The sequence below is a fragment of the Scyliorhinus torazame genome, chromosome 1, assembly GCF_047496885.1.
Source record: "Scyliorhinus torazame isolate Kashiwa2021f chromosome 1, sScyTor2.1, whole genome shotgun sequence".
NCBI lineage: Eukaryota > Metazoa > Chordata > Chondrichthyes > Carcharhiniformes > Scyliorhinidae > Scyliorhinus > Scyliorhinus torazame.
This window is the reverse complement of record NC_092707.1, coordinates 2,550,055-2,567,886: the sequence shown is the minus strand read 5'-3', so window position 1 is coordinate 2,567,886 and position 17,832 is coordinate 2,550,055. Positions and strand designations below refer to the sequence as shown.

The following is a 17,832-nucleotide window of genomic DNA, read 5'->3' as shown; positions in this document are numbered from 1 at the left end:
GCGAGAGCGTCAGCGCTGAGTGGCGAGAGCGTCAGCGCTGAGCGGCGAGAGTGTCAGCGCTGAGCGGCGAGAGTGTCAGCGCTGAGTGGCGAGAGCGTCAGCGCTGAGCGGCGAGAGCGTCAGCGCTGAGCGGTGAGAGCGTCAGCGCTGAGCGGCGAGAGTGTCAGCGCTGAGCGGCGAGAGCGTCCGCACTGAGTGGCGAGAGCGTCAGGGCTGAGCGGTGAGTGTGTCAGCGCTGCTGAGCGGCGAGAGCGTCCGCGCTGAGCGGCGAGAGTGTCAGCGATGAGCGGCGAGAGTGTCAGCGCTGAGCGGTGAGTGTGTCAGCGCTGAGCGGTGAGTGTGTCAGCGCTGAGCGGTGAGAGCGTCCGCGCTGAGCGGTGAGAGTGTCAGCGCTGAGCGGTGAGAGCGTCAGCGCTGAGCGGTGAGAGTGTCAGCGCTGAGCGGCGAGAGCGTCCGCGCTGAGCGGCGAGAGCGTCAGCGCTGAGCGGCGAGAGTGTCAGCGCTGAGCGGCGAGAGTGTCAGCGCTGAGCGGCGAGAGTGTCAGCGCTGAGCGGCGAGAGTGTCAGCGCTGAGCGGCGAGAGTGTCAGCGCTGAGCGGTGAGAGTGTCAGCACTGAGAGTGTCAGCAGTGAGAGTGTCAGCAGTGAGCGGTGAGAGTGTCGGTAACTGAGCGGTGAGCGTGTCAGCGCTGAGCGGCGAGCGAGTCAGCGCTGAGCGGCGAGCGAGTCAGCGCTGAGCGGCGAGAGCGTCCGCGCTGAGCGGCGAGAGCGTCCGCGCTGAGCGGCGAGAGTGTCAGCGCTGAGCGGCGAGAGCGTCAGCGCTGAGCGGCGAGAGTGTCAGCGCTGAGCGGCGAGCGTGTCAGCGTTGAGCGGCGAGAGTGTCGGCACTGAGCGGCGAGAGGGTCGGCACTGAGCGGCGAGAGGGTCGGCACTGAGCGGCGAAAGTGTCGGCACTGAGCGGTGAGAGTGTCGGCACTGAGCGGTGAGAGTGTCAGCGCTGAGCGGTGAGAGTGTCAGCGCTGGGCGGCGAGAGTGTCAGCACTGAGCGGTGAGGTTGTCAGCGCTGAGCGGCGGGAGTGTCAGCACTGAGCGGTGAGAGTGTCGGCACTGAGCGGTGAGAGTGTCAGCACTGAGCGGTGAGAGTGTCTGCACTGAGCGGTGAGAGTGTCAGCACTGAGCGGTGAGAGTGTCAGCACTGAGAGTGTCAGCACTGAGCGGCGAGAGTGTCAGCGCTGAGCGGCGAGCGTGTCGGCACTGAGCGGCGAGCGTGTCAGCACTGAGCGGCGAGCGTGTCAGCACTGAGCGGCGAGCGTGTCAGCACTGAGCGGCGAGCGTGTCAGCACTGAGCGGTGAGCGTGTCAGCGCTGAGCGCTGAGAGTGTCAGCACTGAGCGGTGAGCGTGTCAGCACTGAGCGGTGAGAGTGTCAGCGCTGAGCGGTGAGTGTGTCAGCACTGAGCGGTGAGAGTGTCAGCACTGAGCGGTGAGAGTGTCAGCACTGAGCGGTGAGAGTGTCAGCACTGAGCGGTGAGAGTGTCAGCACTGAGCGGTGAGAGTGTCAGCACTGAGCGGTGAGAGTGTCAGCACTGAGCGGTGAGAGTGTCAGCACTGAGCGGCGAGAGTGTCAGCACTGAGCGGCGAGAGTGTCAGCACTGAGCGGCGAGAGTGTCAGCACTGAGCGGCGAGAGTGTCAGCACTGAGCGGTGAGAGTGTCAGCACTGAGCGGCGAGAGTGTCAGCACTGAGAGGTGAGAGTGTCAGCACAGAGCGGTGAGAGTGTCAGCACAGAGCGGTGAGTGTCAGCACAGAGCGGTGAGAGTGTCAGCGCTGAGCATTGAGGTTGTCAGCGGTGAGCGTGCCAGTGCTGAGCGGCGAGTGTGCCAGCGCTGAGCGGCGAGATTGTCAGCGCTGAGCGTGTCAGCGCTGAGCGGCGAGCGTGTCAGCGCTGGGCGGCGAGAGTGTCAGCGCTGAGCGGCGAGAGTGTCAGCGCTGAGCGGCGAGAGTGTCAGCGCTGAGCGGCGAGAGAGTCAGCGCTGAGCGGCGAGAGCGTCAGCGGTGAGCGGCGAGAGCGTCAGCGCTGAGCGGTGAGCGCGTCAGCACTGAGCGGCGACCGTGTCAGCACTGAGCGGCGACCGTGTCAGCACTGAGCGGTGAGAGTGTCAGCACAGAGCGGTGAGAGTGTCAGCACAGAGCGGTGAGTGTCAGCACAGAGCGGTGAGAGTGTCAGCGCTGAGCATTGAGGTTGTCAGCGGTGAGCGTGCCAGTGCTGAGCGGCGAGTGTGCCAGCGCTGAGCGGCGAGATTGTCAGCGCTGAGCGTGTCAGCGCTGAGCGGCGAGCGTGTCAGCGCTGGGCGGCGAGCGTGTCAGCGCTGGGCGGCGAGAGTGTCAGCGCTGGGCGGCGAGAGTATCAGCGTGGGCGGCGAGAGTGTCAGCGCTGACGCGGAGAGTGTAAGCGCTGAGCGGCGAGAGTGTCAGCGCTGAGCGGCGAGAGTGTCGGCGCTGAGCGGCGAGAGTATCAGCGCTGAGCGGCGAGAGCGTCCGCGCTGAGCGGCGAGAGTGTCAGCGCTGAGCGTCGAGAGTATCAGCGCTGAGCATCGAGAGCGTCCGCGCTGAGCGGTGAGAGCGTCAGCGCTGAGCGTCGAGAGCGTCAGCGCTGAGCGTCGAGAGCGTCAGCGCTGAGCGGCGAGAGCGTCAGCGCTGAGCGTCGAGAGCGTCAGCGCTGAGCGGCGAGAGCGTCCGCGCTGAGCGGCGAGAGCGTCCGCGCTGAGCGGCGAGAGCGTCCGCGCTGAGCGGCGAGAGCGTCCGCGCTGAGCGGCGAGAGCGTCAGCGCTGAGCGGCGAGAGCGTCAGCGCTGAGCGGCGAGAGCGTCAGCGCTGAGCGGCGAGAGCGTCCGCGCTGAGCGGCGAGAGCGTCAGCGCTGAGCGGCGAGAGCGTCAGCGCTGAGCGGCGAGAGCGTCAGCGCTGAGCGGCGAGAGCGTCAGCGCTGAGCGGCGAGAGCGTCAGCGCTGAGCGGCGAGAGCGTCAGCGCTGAGCGGCGAGAGCGTCAGCGCTGAGCGGCGAGAGCGTCAGCGCTGAGCGGCGAGAGCGTCAGCGCTGAGCGGCGAGAGCGTCAGCGCTGAGCGGCGAGAGCGTCAGCGCTGAGCGGCGAGAGCGTCAGCGCTGAGCGGCGAGAGCGTCAGCGCTGAGCGGCGAGCGCGTCAGCGCTGAGCGGCGAGAGCGTCAGCGCTGAGCGGCGAGAGCGTCAGCGCTGAGCGGCGAGCGTGTCAGCGCTGAGCGGCGAGCGTGTCAGCGCTGAGCGGCGAGAGTGTCAGCGCTGAGCGGCGAGCGTGTCAGCGCTGAGCGGCGAGCGTGTCAGCGCTGAGCGGTGAGCGTGTCAGCGCTGAGCGGTGAGCGTGTCAGCGCTGAGCGGTGAGCGTGTCAGCGCTGAGCGGTGTGAGTGTCAGCGCTGAGCGGTGAGTGTGTCGGCGCTGAGCGGTGAGAGTGTCGGCCCTGAGCGGTGAGAGTGTCGGCACTGAGCGGTGAGCGTGTCGGCGCTGAGCGGTGAGCGTGTCGGCGCTGAGCGGTGAGCGTGTCGGCGCTGAACGGTGAGAGTGTCAGCGCTGAGCGGTGAGTGTGTCAGCGCTGAGCGGCGAGTGTGTCAGCGCTGAGCGGCGAGAGTGTCAGCACTGAGCGGTGAGCGTGTCAGCACTGAGCGGTGAGTGTGTCGGCACTGAGCGGTGAGAGTGTCAGCCCTGAGCGGTGAGAGTGTCAGCGCTGAGCGGTGAGCGTGTCGGCACTGAGCGGTGAGCGTGTCAGCACTGAGCGGTGAGTGTGTCAGCGCTGAGCGGTGCGTGTGTCAGCACTGAGCGGTGAGTGTGTCAGCGCTGAGCGGCGAGAGTGTCAGCGCTGAGCGGTGAGCGTGTCAGCGCTGAGCGGTGAGTGTGTCAGCGCTGAGCGGTGAGTGTGTCAGCGCTGAGCGGTGAGAGTGTCAGCGCTGAGCGGTGAGAGTGTCAGCGCTGAGCGGTGAGTGTGTCAGCGCTGAGCGGTGAGAGTGTCAGCGCTGAGCGCTGAGCGTGTCAGCACTGAGCGGTGAGCGTGTCAGCACTGAGCGGTGAGCGTGTCAGCGCTGAGCGGTGAGCGTGTCAGCGCTGAGCGGTGAGCGTGTCGGCACTGAGCGGCGGGAATGTCGGCACTGAGCGGCGAGCGTGTCGGCACTGAGCGGTGAGCGTGTCGGCACTGAGCGGTGAGCGTGTCAGCACTGAGCGGTGAGCGTGTCAGCACTGAGCGGTGAGCGTGTCAGCACTGAGCGGTGAGCGTGTCAGCACTGAGCGGTGAGCGTGTCAGCACTGAGCGGTGAGCGTGTCAGCACTGAGCGGTGGTCGGCACTATAACCATCGGCCAATGAGCCGAACATCAGCAGTAGGGAAAAGGCCAGATCTATCATTCGGGAAATGTAACATGGCCGTTTGAAAATCCTGGTTAGGAGAAGTTAACATGGATTTCTGAAAGGGAAATTGTGTTGTGTTTTTTTGAATATGTAACCAGTGGATAGAATGTATTTGTGTTTGCCAAAAGCATTCGATAAGTCACAAATGAGGACTGATGGGATTGTGGAAACTATATTGGCCTGAGTGAGGGTGCTTCATGGACAGAAACACTGGGGAAATAAACGGGCATTTCTGGGGTTGGAAAGTTGTGAGAAAGTGCTGGGGCCGCAACTAATTACAAACTACACTAATGACTTAAGACGAGGGTATTGTGTGTCACATATTCAAGCTAGCATCTGTACAAAATGAGGTGGGAAAGTAAACAGTGAGAAGGCTGCAGAGCGATGAGACAGGTTGGATGAATGAGCAAGATCATGGCAGATGGAATGCACTGCGGTGAAGTGTGAAGTTATCCACTTCAGTGGTAATAGTTTGATATCTTTGAATGATGAGTGACAGGGAAATGCTGGTATTCAGAGGGACCTTGTTGTCCGTGTGCATAAATCACAACGTTTTCTTCTGGCTGGGGAATCTAGAACTGGGGAGGCCATGGTCTCGGAATAAGGAGTCTGCACTTTCAGACAGAGATGCAGAAAAATGTATTCACGCAGATGGCTCTAAATCTTTGGCATTCTCCCCAGAGAGCTCTGCATGGTCAGGAGTTGAGTATATTCAAGACAGGGATCAATAGGTTTGACATAGTATCAAAGTATATCAGGATATTTTGGGAAGATGGAATTAGAGCAGAGGTCAGCTAAGATGGTGTTAAATGGCAGAACAAACTCAGAGGGTGAATGGACTTACTCCAACTCGTATTGTCTCAGTTTGGTCTGCAGGTTAATAGCACTCCATCACAAGAGAAGAACATTGGGATACTGCCGAATGTACACGCATTGCAATCTTACTGGATGCTGTGGTACAATGTTATTCAACAAAATTTTATTACAAATCAACTTTCAATCCCAGTAATTAAGAGGGAAAGTCACGAGGAGGTAACAAATTTCGGATTAAAAATGGGGCAAAGGGATATGGGGAACAGGTAGAGAGGTGAATATGAGACCATGAAAAAATGGCGGAGCAGGCTCGAGGGGCTGAATGGCCCCTCTTGCTCCTAATCCCTATGTTCCTATATGGCCGACATCTATTCCTAATTCCTATGTTCGCTTTTCATTTTAACGTAGTTACGTGCTTTGACGAGATTATCACTTTTCCCGCTCGGATGGACATACAAATTGCCAATCCACTGCCCAGGTAGCGACAGCTTCCCAAAACACATGGAAACTAATTCAAGTCCAGATAAAGAACCATTCCTGAGCTCTCAACAATGGGAAAACATGGTACAGGCTGAAGATCTGGGAGGGTCCTCTCAGGCGGAGGCTTTTGCATTGCTATGAACGCAAAGATAATTGAAATTCCATTGAAATTCAGTGATGAGACTCGCTTTATAGTGAGATGATTAGTCTGTTGGAAACCTGTGCAGGGCCAGTGATGACTCATCAGGTGTGATAACCAAATAACCAAAGCAAGGTCCCACACGAGAGTCCATTCGTGGCTGACAGAAGCCAACCTGGGTGCTTTCAATCACTCTCTCCATATAGGCTCGCCACTTCCCATCTATTTTAACTGCCTTTAGCCTTGCTGCTCTCTGATCTCCACCCTGCGGTCCCACACACTCAGCTCTTGGCTTTCACTCTCTCCGAAGCCAGCACCCCTCTGACCACAGCTTGGTCATTGGACCAGTTTATTCAATTGGAAAATAAGTATCCCATGGTGAGTGGGAAATTTAACCTGTTAGGAGATAAGATCATTCGCACTGTTAAGACACATATTTTCTGAAATGAAAACCTTTGCAGCAGCATTTAATATTCAAAGAAATATTGATTCATTTAAAACAGAAATTCAAGGATAGAATGAGGAAACACATGGGAAGAGAGACAGAGGGAAGAGGCAAAGACAGACATAAAAGCTATTCAAGGCACGAGATGTGCAGAGGCAGCCCCAGGAATTTTAAAAACCTTGTGTCTTTCTGGAATGCAATAGCAGTCACTACTTCAAAATAAAAGACACCAATAATTGCAAGACTGTTTTGTACTTGAGTTTTTGATGACACTTTAAACGCCCTCGAGTTTTACTCTAATTATTCATGAAGGCATTCAAATTGAACGCTTTGCAATTGGACCCTGGAATCAAATCCTTTCAATTTTAAAATATCTCTGGATTGCACAGAATACAGGTGCGGCAGATGGATGTGGAAACAATGGAGGGGTTTTGATCGCTGTACTTACAGGAATGGTGTTTCATTATGAAATGAGGTCAGCTTGCTAATGTCTAGAATCAACATCTGTCTAACCCATGCTATGTGCAACAGCCAAGAACTCAGGAGCCCTAATGTTCTGCGCTGCTGATGCGGAGGACACTAAGATGCGGCGGAGCTCCCAATTACACCAAAGATAAGAGGCACTTTACTGAGCAGGATAGAAAATGAAGAGAGTCATCACCTCGAGATCAGTCTCCTGGCTGCTTGGAGTCTGGCTGCCGCTCTGCTACTGAGAACACATTCAAATGAACCTGGCGGGCTGCCAAAAGATCTATTAATATATATTACCAGCAAATCTCATTGGTCATTAGCAATCACGAGGGCTGTGAGGACCACACTTTGCACCGATGTCTGGGTTAATATGTAAAAGCAGCAGCGATCAGGCCGTGGAATGTAATGAAAAATCCTCACGTCATTGGTCCATGGCACTGATGTCACTGTGGTATGGATTGAGGTCACAGTGCCCTGACGGTGATGCTTTTAAACAACTCCCCAAAATCCATTCCAGCGACATGCTGCACAGTGCAACTCAAACCCACACCCCCATCTCCCCTCGCCCAGCCCAACCCTAACCCCCATCTCCCCTCGCCCAGCCCAACCCAAACCCCCATCTCCACTCGCCCAGCCCAACCCTAACCCCCATCTCCCCTCGCCCAGCCCAACCCAAACCCCCATCTCCCCTCGCCCAGCCCAACCCAAACCCCCATCTCCCCTCGCCCAGCCCAACCCAAACCCCCATCTCCCCTCGCCCAGCCCAACCCAAACCCTCATCTCCCCTCGCCCAGCCCAACCCAAACCCTCATCTCCCCTCGCCCAGCCCAACCCAAACCCCCATCTCCCCTCGCCCAACCCAAACCCCCATCTCCCCTGGCCCAACCCAAACCCCCATCCCCCCTCGCCCAGCCCAACCCAAACCCCCATTTCCCCTCGCCCAGCCCAACCCACACCCCATCTCCACTCGCCCAGCCCAACCCAAACCCCCATTTCCCCTCGCCCAGCCCAACCCACACCCCCATCTCCCCTCGCCCAGCCCAACCCCCCATCTCCCCTCGCCCAGCCCAACCCCCCATCTCCCCTCGCCCAGCCCAACCCAAACCCCCATCGCCCCTCGCCCAGCCCAACCCACACCCCCATCTCCCCTCGCCCAGCCCACACCCCCATTTCCCCTCGCCCAGCCCACCCCAAACCCCCATCTTCCCTCGCCCAGCCCAAACCCCCATCTCCCCTCGCCCAGCCCGACCCACACCCCCATCTCCCCTCGCCCAGCCCGACCCACACCCCCATCTCCCCTCGCCTAGCCCAACCCACACCCCCATCTCCCCTCGCCCAGCCCAACCCACACCCCCATCTCCCCTCGCCCAGACCACCCCAAACCCCCATCGCCCAGACAAACCCAAACCCCCATCTCCCCTCGCCCAGCCCAACCCAATCCCCCATCACCCCTCGCACAACTCAAACCCCCATCTCCCCTCGCCCAGCCCAACCCAAACCCCGATCTCCCCTCGCCCAGACCAACCCAATCCCCCATCTCCCCTCACCCAGCCCAACCCAAACCCCCATCTCCCCTCACCCAGACCACCCCAAACCCCCATCGCCCAGCCCAACCCAAACCCCCATCTCCCCTCGCCCAGCCCAACCCAATCCCCCATCACCCCTCGCACAACTCAAACCCCCATCTCCCCTCGCCCAGCCCAACCCAAACCCCGATCTCCCCTCGCCCAGCCCAACCCAAACCCCCATCTCCCCTCACCCAGACCACCCCAAACCCCCATCGCCCAGCCCAACCCAAACCCCCATCTCCCCTCGCCCAGACGAACCCAAACCACCATCTCCCCTCGCCCAGCCCAACCCACACCCTCATCTCCCCTCGCCCAGAGAAACCCAAACCCCCATCTCCCCTCGCCCAGACCACCCCAAACCACCATCTCCCCTCGCCCAGCCCAACCCACACCCCCATCTCCCCTCGCCCAGCCCAAACCCCCATCTCCCATCGCCCAGCCCAACCCAAACCCCCATCTCCCCTCGCCCAGACGAACCCAAACCCCCATCTCCCCTCGCCCAGCCCAACCCAAACCCCCATCTCCCCTCGCCCAGCCCAACCCAAACCCCCATCTCCCCTCGCCCAGCCCAACCCACACCCCCATCTCCCCTCGCCCAGCCCAACCCAAACCCCCATCTCCCCTCGCCCAGCCCAACCCAAACCCCCATCTCCCCTCGCCCAGCCCAACCCAAACCCCCATCTCCCCTCGCCCAGCCCAACCCAAACCCCCATCTCCCCTCGCCCAGCCCAACCCAAACCCCCATCTCCCCTCGCCCAGCCCAACCCACACCCCCATCTCCCCTCGCCCAGACGAACCCAAACCACCATCTCCCCTCACCCAGAGAAACCCAAACCCCCATCTCCCCTCGCCCAGCACAACCCAAACCCCCATCTCCCCTCGCCCAGACCAACCCACACCCTCATCTCCCCTCGCCCGGAGAAACCCAAACCCCCATCTCCCCTCGCGCAGATCAACCCAAGCGGTTATTGGATAGGCACATGGAGCACACCAGAATGACAGGGAGTGGGATAGCTTGATTTTGGTTTCGGACAATGCTCGGCACAACATCGAGCGCCGAAGGACCTGTTCTGTGCTGAACTGTTCTATGTTCTATGTTCTAATTTCCCTACCACTGACGTAAGGCTCACCGGCCTGTAGTTCCCTGGATTATCCTTGCTACCCTTCTTAAACAGAGGAACAACATTGGCTATTCTCCAGTCCTCCGGGACATCACCTGAAGACAGTGAGGATACAAAGATTTCTGTCAAGGCCTCAGCAATTTCCTCTCTAGCCTCCTTCAGTTTTCGGGGTAGATCCCATCAGGCCCTGGGGACTTATCTACCTTAATATTTTCCAAGACGCCCAACACCTCGTCTTTTTGGATCTCAATGTGACCCAGGCTATCTACACCCCCTTCTCCAGACTCAACATCTACCAATTCCTTCTCTTTGGTGAATACTGATGCAAAGTATTCATTTAGTACCTCGCCCATTTCCTCTGGCTCCACACATAGATTCCCTCCCCTGTCTTTCAGTGGGCCAACCCTTTCCCTGGCTAACCTCTTGCTTTTTATGTACGTGTAAAAAGCCTTGGGATTTTCCTTAACCCTATTTGCCAATGAGTTTGAGACCCCTTCTAGCCCTCCTGACTCCTTGCTTAAGTTCCTTCCTACTTTCCTTATATTCCGCACAGGCTTCGTCTGTTCCCAGCCTTTAAGCCCTGACAATGCCTCCTTTTTCTTTTTGACGAGGCCTACAATATCTCTCGTTATCCAAGGTTCCTGAAATTTGCCGTATTTATTAAAGAGTGGAGAGAGAGGGTGAGACTTCATTAAAGAGCGGAGAGAGAGAGAGGGCGAGACTTCATTAAAGAGCGGAGAGAGAGAGGCGGGACTTCATTAAAGAGCGTGGAGAGAGGCGAGACTTCATTAAAGAGCGCGGAGAGAGGGAGGGCGAGACTTCATTAAAGAGCGGAGAGAGAGAGGAGAGACTTCATTAAAGAGCTGAGAGAGAGAGAGGCGAGACTTCAGTAAAGAGCGTGGAGAGAGGCGAGACTTCAGTAAAGAGCGGAGAGAGAGAGAGGCGAGACTTCATTAAAGAGCGCAGAGAGAGAGAGGGCGAGACTTCATTAAATGATAATTTAATAGAAATGTTAATTAATAGAAAGCAAAGAGTGGGGATTAATGGGTGTTTCTCTGGTTGGCAATCAGTAGCTAGTGGTGTCCCTCAGGGATCAGTGTTGGGCCCACAACTGTTCACAATTTACATAGATGATTTGGAGTTGGGGACCAAGGGCAATGTGTCCAAGTTTGCAGACGACACGAAGATAAGTGGTAAAGCAAAAAGTGCAGAGGATACTGGAAGTCTGCAGAGGGATTTGGATAGGCCAAGTGAATGGGCTAGGGTCTGGCAGATGGAATACAATGTTGACAAATGTGAGGTTATCCATTTTGGTAGGAATAACAGTAAAAGGGATTATTATTTAAATGATAAAATATTAAAACATGCTGCTGTGCAGAGAGACCTGGGTGTGCTAGTGCATGAGTCGCAAAAAGTTAGTTTTCAGGTGCAACAGGTGATTAAGAAGGCAAATGGAATTTTGTCCTTCATTGCTAGAGGAATGGAGTTTAAGACTAGGGAGGTTCTGCTGCAATTGTATAAGGTGTTCGTGAGGCCACACCTGGAGTATTATGTTCAGTTATGGTCTCCTTACTTGAGAAAGGACGTACTGGCACTGGAGGGTGTGCAGAGGAGATTCACTAGGTTAATCCCAGAGCTGAAGGGGTTGGATTACGAGGAGAGGTTGAGTAGACTGGGACTGTACTCGTTGGAATTTAGAAGGATGAGGGGGGATCTTATAGAAACATATAAGATTATGAAGGGAATAGATAGGATAGATGCGGGCAGGTTGTTTCCACTGGCGGGTGAAAGCAGAACTAGGGGGCATAGCCTCAAAATAAGGGGAAGTAGATTTAGGACTGAGTTTAGGAGGAACTTCTTCACCCAAAGGGTTGTGAATCTATGGAATTCCTTGCCCATTGAAGCAGTTGAGGCTCCTTCATTAAATGTTTTAAGAGAAAGATAGATATTTTTTTGAAGAATAAAGGGATTAAGGGTTATGGTGTTCGGGCCGGAAAGTGGAGCTGAGTCCACAAAAGATCAGCCATGATCTCATTGAATGGTGGAGCAGGCTCGAGGGGCCAGATGGCCTACTCCTGCTCCTAGTTCTTATGTTCTTATGTTCTAAAGAGCGCAGAGAGGCGAGACTTCAGGAAAGAGCGGATAGAGAGGCGAGACTTCATTAAAGAGCGCAGAGAGGCAAGACTTCAGGAAAGAGCGAAGAGAGAGAGGCGAGACTTCATTAAAGAGCGTGGAGAGAGGCGAGACATCATTAAAGAGCGCAGAGAGAGAGAGGCGAGACTTCATTAAAGAGCGTGGAGAGAGGCGAGACTTCAGTAAAGAGCGGAGAGAGAGAGAGAGAGAGAGAGAGAGAGAGAGAGAGAGAGAGAGGCGAGACTTCATTAAAGAGCGCAGAGAGAGGTCGAGACTTCATTAAAGAGCATGGAGAGAGGCGAGACTTCATTAAAGAGCGGAGAGAGAGAGGGCGAGACTTCATTAAAGAGTGCAGAAAGAGGCGAGACTTCATTAAAGAGCGGAGAGAGAGAGGCGAGACTTCATTAAAGAGCGCAGAGAGAGAGGCGAGACTTCAGTAAAGAGCGGAGAGAGAGAGGCGAGACTTCAGTAAAGAGCGGAGAGAGGCGAGGCTTCATTAAAGAGCGGAGAGAGAGAGAGGCGAGACTTCATTAAAGAGCGCAGAGAGAGAGGCGAGACTTCATTAAAGAGCGCAGAGAGAGAGGCGAGACTTCAGTAAAGAGCGGAGAGAGAGAGGCGAGACTTCATTAAAGAACGGAGAGAGATAGGTGAGATAGGCGAGACTTCAGTAAAGAGAGTGGAGAGAGGCGAGACATCATTAAAGTGCGGAGAGAGAGGTGAGACCTAATTGAAGAGCACGGAGAGAGGCAGATCTTCATTAACGAGCAAAGAGAGGCAAGAGTTTATTAAAGAGTTCAGTGAGACGAGGAACTTCATTAAAGAGTGCAGAGAGAGGCGAGACTTCATTAAAGAGCGTGGAGAGAGAGGCGAGACTTAATTGAAGAGCACGGAGAAGGGGGGGCGAGACTTAATTGAAGAGCGCTCAGAGCGAGGCAAGTCTTCATTAAAGAGCAGAGACAGAGAGACAAGACTTCATTAAAGAGCAGAGAGAGAGTGAGGCGAGACTTCATTAAAGAACGCAGAGAAGCGAGACTTCGTTAAAGGTCGCGGAGTGAGGCGGGATTTCATTAAAGAGTGCGGAGAGAGGCGAGGCTTCATTAAATAGCAGATAGAGTGGCGGGACGTCATTAAAGAGCACAGAGATCGGTAAGACTTCATTAAAGAGCTGAGAGAGATAGGTGAGACTTCATTAAAGAGCACGGAGAGACAGGCGAGACTTCATTAAAGAGTGAAAAGAGAGAGGTGAGACTTCATTAAAGAGCGGAGAGAGATAGGTGAGACTTCAGTAAAGAGAGTGGAGAGAGAGAGGGCGAGACTTCATTAAAGAGCGGGAAAGAGAGAGGCGAGACTTCATTAAAGAGTGCGGAGAGAGAGGTGAGACTTAATTGAAGAAAATGAGTGAAAAATGTTATCCATTTTGGTAGGAATAACAGCAAAAGGGATTATTATTTAAATGATAAAATATTAAAACATGCTGCTGTGCAGAGAGACCTGGGTGTGCTAGTGCATGAGTCGCAAAAAGTTGGTTTTCAGGTGCAACAGGTGATTAAGAAGGCAAATGGAATTTTGTCCTTCATTGCTAGAGGGATGGAGTTTAAGACTAGGGAGGTTATGCTGCAATTGTATAAGGTGTTAGTGAGGCCACACCTGGAGTATAGTGTTCAGTTTTGGTCTCCTTATTTGAGAAAGGACGTACTGGCACTGGAGGGTGTGCAGAGGAGATTCACTAGGTTAATCCCAGAGTTGAAGGGGTTGGATTACGAGGAGAGGTGGAGTAGACTGGGACTGTACTCGTTGGAATTTAGAAGGATGAGGGGGGAATCTTATAAAAACATATAAGATTATGAAGGGAATAGATAGGATAGATGCGGGCAGGTTGTTTCCACTGGCGGGTGAAAGCAGAACTAGGGGGCATAGCCTCAAAATAAGGGGAAGTAGATTTAGGACTGAGTTTAGGAGGAACTTCTTCACCCAAAGGGTTGTGAATCTATGGAATTCCTTGCCCAGTGAAGCAGTAGCGGCTCCTTCATTAAATGTTTTTAAGATAAAGATAGATAGTTTTTTGAAGAATAAAGGGATTAAGGGTTATGGTGTTCGGGCCGGAAAGTGGAGCTGAGTCCACAAAAGATCAGCCATGATCTCATTGAATGGTGGAGCAGGCTCGAGGGGCCAGATGGCCTACTCCTGCTCCTAGTTCTTATGTTCTTATGAAGAGCACAGAGATAGGCAGATCTTCATTAACGAGAAGAGAGAGAGGCGAGAGTTTATTAAAGAGTTCAGTGAGAGGAGGAACTTCATTAAAGAGAGTGCAGAAAGAGGCGAGACTTCATTAAAGAGCGCAGAGAGGGGGGCGAGACTTCATTAAAGAGCGCTCAGAGCGAGGCGAGTCTTCTCTAAAGAGCACACAGAGAGAGGCGAGTCTTCATTAAAGAGCAGAGACAGAGAGACGAGACTTCATTAAAGAGCACAGAGAAAGATAGGTAAGACTTAATTAAAGAACGGAGAGAGATAGGTGAGACTTCATTAAAGAACAGAGAGAGAGAGGCGACACTTCGTTAAAGAGCAGATAGAGTGGCGGGACTTCGTTAAAGAACGCAGAGAGATCGGTAAGACTTCATTAAAAAGCTGACAAAGATAGGTGAGACTTCGTTAAAGAGTGTGGAGAGACAGGCGAGACTTCATGAAAGAGTGGAGCGAGAGAGGCAAGACATCATTAAAGAGCGGAGAGAGAGAAGCGAGATATCATTAAAGAGCATGGAGAGGAGGTGAGACTTAATTGAAGAGCGCGGAGGCAGATCTTCATTGAAGAGCAGAGAGAGAGGCGAGAGTTTATTAAAGAGTTCAGTGAGAGGAGGAACTTCATTAAAGAGCATGGAGGGAGGGGGCGAGACTTCATTAAAGAGCGCAGAGAGGGGGGCGAGACTTCATTAAAGAGCGCACAGAGAGAGGTGAGTCTTCATTAAAAAGCAGAGACAGAGAGACGAGACTTCATTAAAGAGGGCGGAGAGGGAGGCGAGACTACATTAAAGAGCGGAGAGAGAGAGGCGAGACTTCATTAAAGAGCACGGAGAGAGAGAGAGAGAGAGGCGAGACTTTCATTAAAAAGCACGGAGAGAGAGGCGAGACTACATTAAACAGCGCGGAGAGAGAGGGGCGGGACTTTATTAAAGAGCAGAGAGAGAAGCGAGGCATCATTAAAGAGTGCACAGAGCGAGGCGAGTCTTTAAAGAGCGCACAGAGCGAGGCGAGTATTTTTTGAAGAGCGCAGAGAGGTGAGACTTCATTAAAACAGAGATGAGGACAAATTACTTCTCTCAAAGGGCCGTGAATCTGTGGAATTTACTAACCCAGAGTGTGAAGGATGCTGGGGCGTTAAGTAAATTTAAGAATCAGATTTTTAATTAGCAATGGGTTGAAGAGTAATGTAGAATGGGCAGGAATAGGCAAGAGGTCAGCCACCATTGTATTGAATGGCAGAGCAGATTAGAGGAGCTGAATTGCCTACTCATGTTCCTAGTTCTTACGTCCAGTGAGACAGTATTGTATTACAACACTGGGATAACAGTAACTGCAACGAGGCTGTATTGCATGACAACACCAGGATAACCCTAACTGCAACGAGGCTGTATTGCATTAGAACACTGGGATAACACTAGCTGCAATGAAGACCATAAGACATAGGAGCAGTATTAGGCCACTCGGCCCATCGAGTCTGCTCCGCCATTCAATCATGGCTGATATTTTACTCATCCCCATTCTCCTGCCGTCTCCCCATAACCCCTGATCCCATTGTTAATCAAGAAGCAATATTGCATCACAACACTGGGGTAACACTAACTGCAATGAGGCAGTGTTGCATAACACTGAGATTAACACTAAATTAAGTTTCAGTTGGGGCGATGGATAGTTACAAGTAGCGAGGAAGGATCTAAAGAGAGAGCTAAGACGAGCAAGGAGGGGACATGAGAAGTATTTGGCAGGTAGGATCAAGGAAAACCCAAAAGCTTTCTATAGGTATGTCAGGAATAAGCGAATGACTAGGGTAAGAGTAGGACCAGTCAAGGACAGGGATGGGAAATTGTGTGTGGAGTCTGAAGAGATAGGCGAGATACTAAATGAATATTTTTCATCAGTATTCACTCAGGAAAAAGATAATGTTGTGGAGGAGAGTGCTGAGCCCCAGGCTAATAGAATAGATGGCATTGAGGTACGTAAGGAAGAGGTGTTGGCAATTCTGGACAGGCTGAAAATAGATAAGTCCCCGGGGCCTGATGGGATTTATCCTAGGATTCTCTGGGAGGCCAGGGAAGAGATTGCTGGACCTTTGGCTTTGATTTTTATGTCAACTTTGGCTACAGGAATAGTGCCAGAGGACTGGAGGATAGCAAATGTGGTCCCTTTGTTCAAAAAGGGGAGCAGAGACAACCCCGGCAACTATAGACCGGTGAGCCTCACGTCTGTAGTGGGTAAAGTCTTGGAGGGGATTATAAGAGACAAGATTTATAATCATCTAGATAGGAATAATATGATCAGGGATAGTCAGCATGGCTTTGTGAAGGGTAGGTCATGCCTCACAAACCTTATCGAGTTCTTTGAGAAGGTGACTGAACAGGTAGACGAGGGTAGAGCAGTTGATGTGGTGTATATGGATGTCAGCAAAGCGTTTGATAAGGTTCCCCACGGTAGGCTATTGCAGAAAATACGGAGGCTGGGGATTGTGGGTGATTTAGAGATGTGGATCAGAAATTGGCTAGCTGAAAGAAGACAGAGGGTGGTGGTTGATGAGAAATGTTCAGAATGGAGTTCAGTTACAAGTGGAGTACCACAAGGATCTGTTCTGGGGCCGTTGCTGTTTGTCATTTTTATCAATGACCTAGAGGAAGGCGCAGAAGGGTGGGTGAGTAAATTTGCAGACGATACTAAAGTCGGTGGTGTTGTCGATAGTGTGGAAGGATGTAGCAGGTTACAGAGGGATATAGATAAGCTGCAGAGCTGGGCTGAGAGGTGGAAAATGGAGTTTAATGTAGAGAAGTGTGAGGTGATTCACTTTGGAAGGAATAACAGGAATGCGGAATATTTCGCTAATGGAAAAGTTCTTGAAAGTGTGGATGAGCAGAGGGATCTAGGTGTCCATGTACATAGATCCCTGAAAGTTGCCACCCAGGTTGATAGGGTTGTGAAGAAGGCCTATGGAGTGTTGGCCTTTATTGGTAGAGGGATTGAGTTCCGGAGTCAGGAGGTCATGTTGCAGCTGTACAGAACTCTGGTACGGCCGCATTTGGAGTATTGCGTACAGTTCTGGTCACCGCATTATAGGAAGGACGTGGAGGCTTTGGAGCGGGTGCAGAGGAGATTTACCAGGATGTTGCCTGGTATGGAGGGAAAATCTTATGAGGAAAGGCTGATGGACTTGAGGTTGTTTTCGTTGGAGAGAAGAAGGTTAAGAGGAGACTTAATAGAGGCATACAAAATGATCATGGGGTTGGATAGGATGGACAGTGAGAGCCTTCTCCCGCTGATGGAAATGGCTGGCATGAGGGGACATAGCTTTAAACTGAGGAGTAATAGATATAGGACAGAGGTAGGTTCTTTACGCAAAGAGTAGTGAGGCTGTGGAATGCCCTACCTGCTACAGTAGTGAACTCGCCAACATTGAGGGCATTTAAAAGTTTATTGGATAAACATATGGATGATAATGGCATAGTGTAGGTTAGATGGCTTTTGTTTCGGTGCAACATTGTGGGCTGAAGGGCCTGTACTGCGCTGTATTGTTCTATGTTCTACAACACTGGGATTAACACTAATTGCAATGAGGCAGTGTTGCATTACAACATTGGGATTAACACTAACTGCAATGAGGCAGTATTGCATTAAAACACTGGGATTAACACTAACTTCAATGAGGCAGTGTTGCATTACAACAATGCGTTTAACACTTACTTCAATGAGGCAGTATTGCATTAAAACACTGGGATTAACACTAATTGCAATGAGGCAGTGTTGCATTACAACACTGGGATAACAGTAACTGCAATGAAGTAATATTGCATTATAGCACTGGGATAACACTAATTGTAATGAGGCAGTGTTACATTATAACACTGGGATTAACACTAATTGTAATGAGGCAGTGTTACATTATAACACTGGGATTAACACTAATTGCAATGAGGCAGTGTTGCATTATAACATTGAGGTTTATTGGTTTGTGTTATTATTGCTATCCAATGAGAAGCTGGAA

At 52.8% G+C, this 17,832-nt stretch overlaps 1 protein-coding gene across 2 annotated transcripts in view; it reads right to left on the bottom strand.

Moving 5' to 3' along the window:
• The window catches only part of ccdc92 (coiled-coil domain containing 92), a 269,189-nt gene that overhangs the window by 239,419 nt on the left and 11,938 nt on the right, over positions 1-17,832 (bottom strand). Inside the window, exon 1 of one of the 2 annotated variants that reach the window (XM_072511521.1) lies at positions 6,960-7,055. The exons of the other annotated variant lie outside the window; for it this stretch is intronic. The gene's annotated coding sequence lies outside the window, so the exon portion shown is untranslated. Of the gene's footprint in view, positions 1-6,959; positions 7,056-17,832 lie in introns of those variants that run through there. 2 annotated transcript variants of the gene reach the window in all.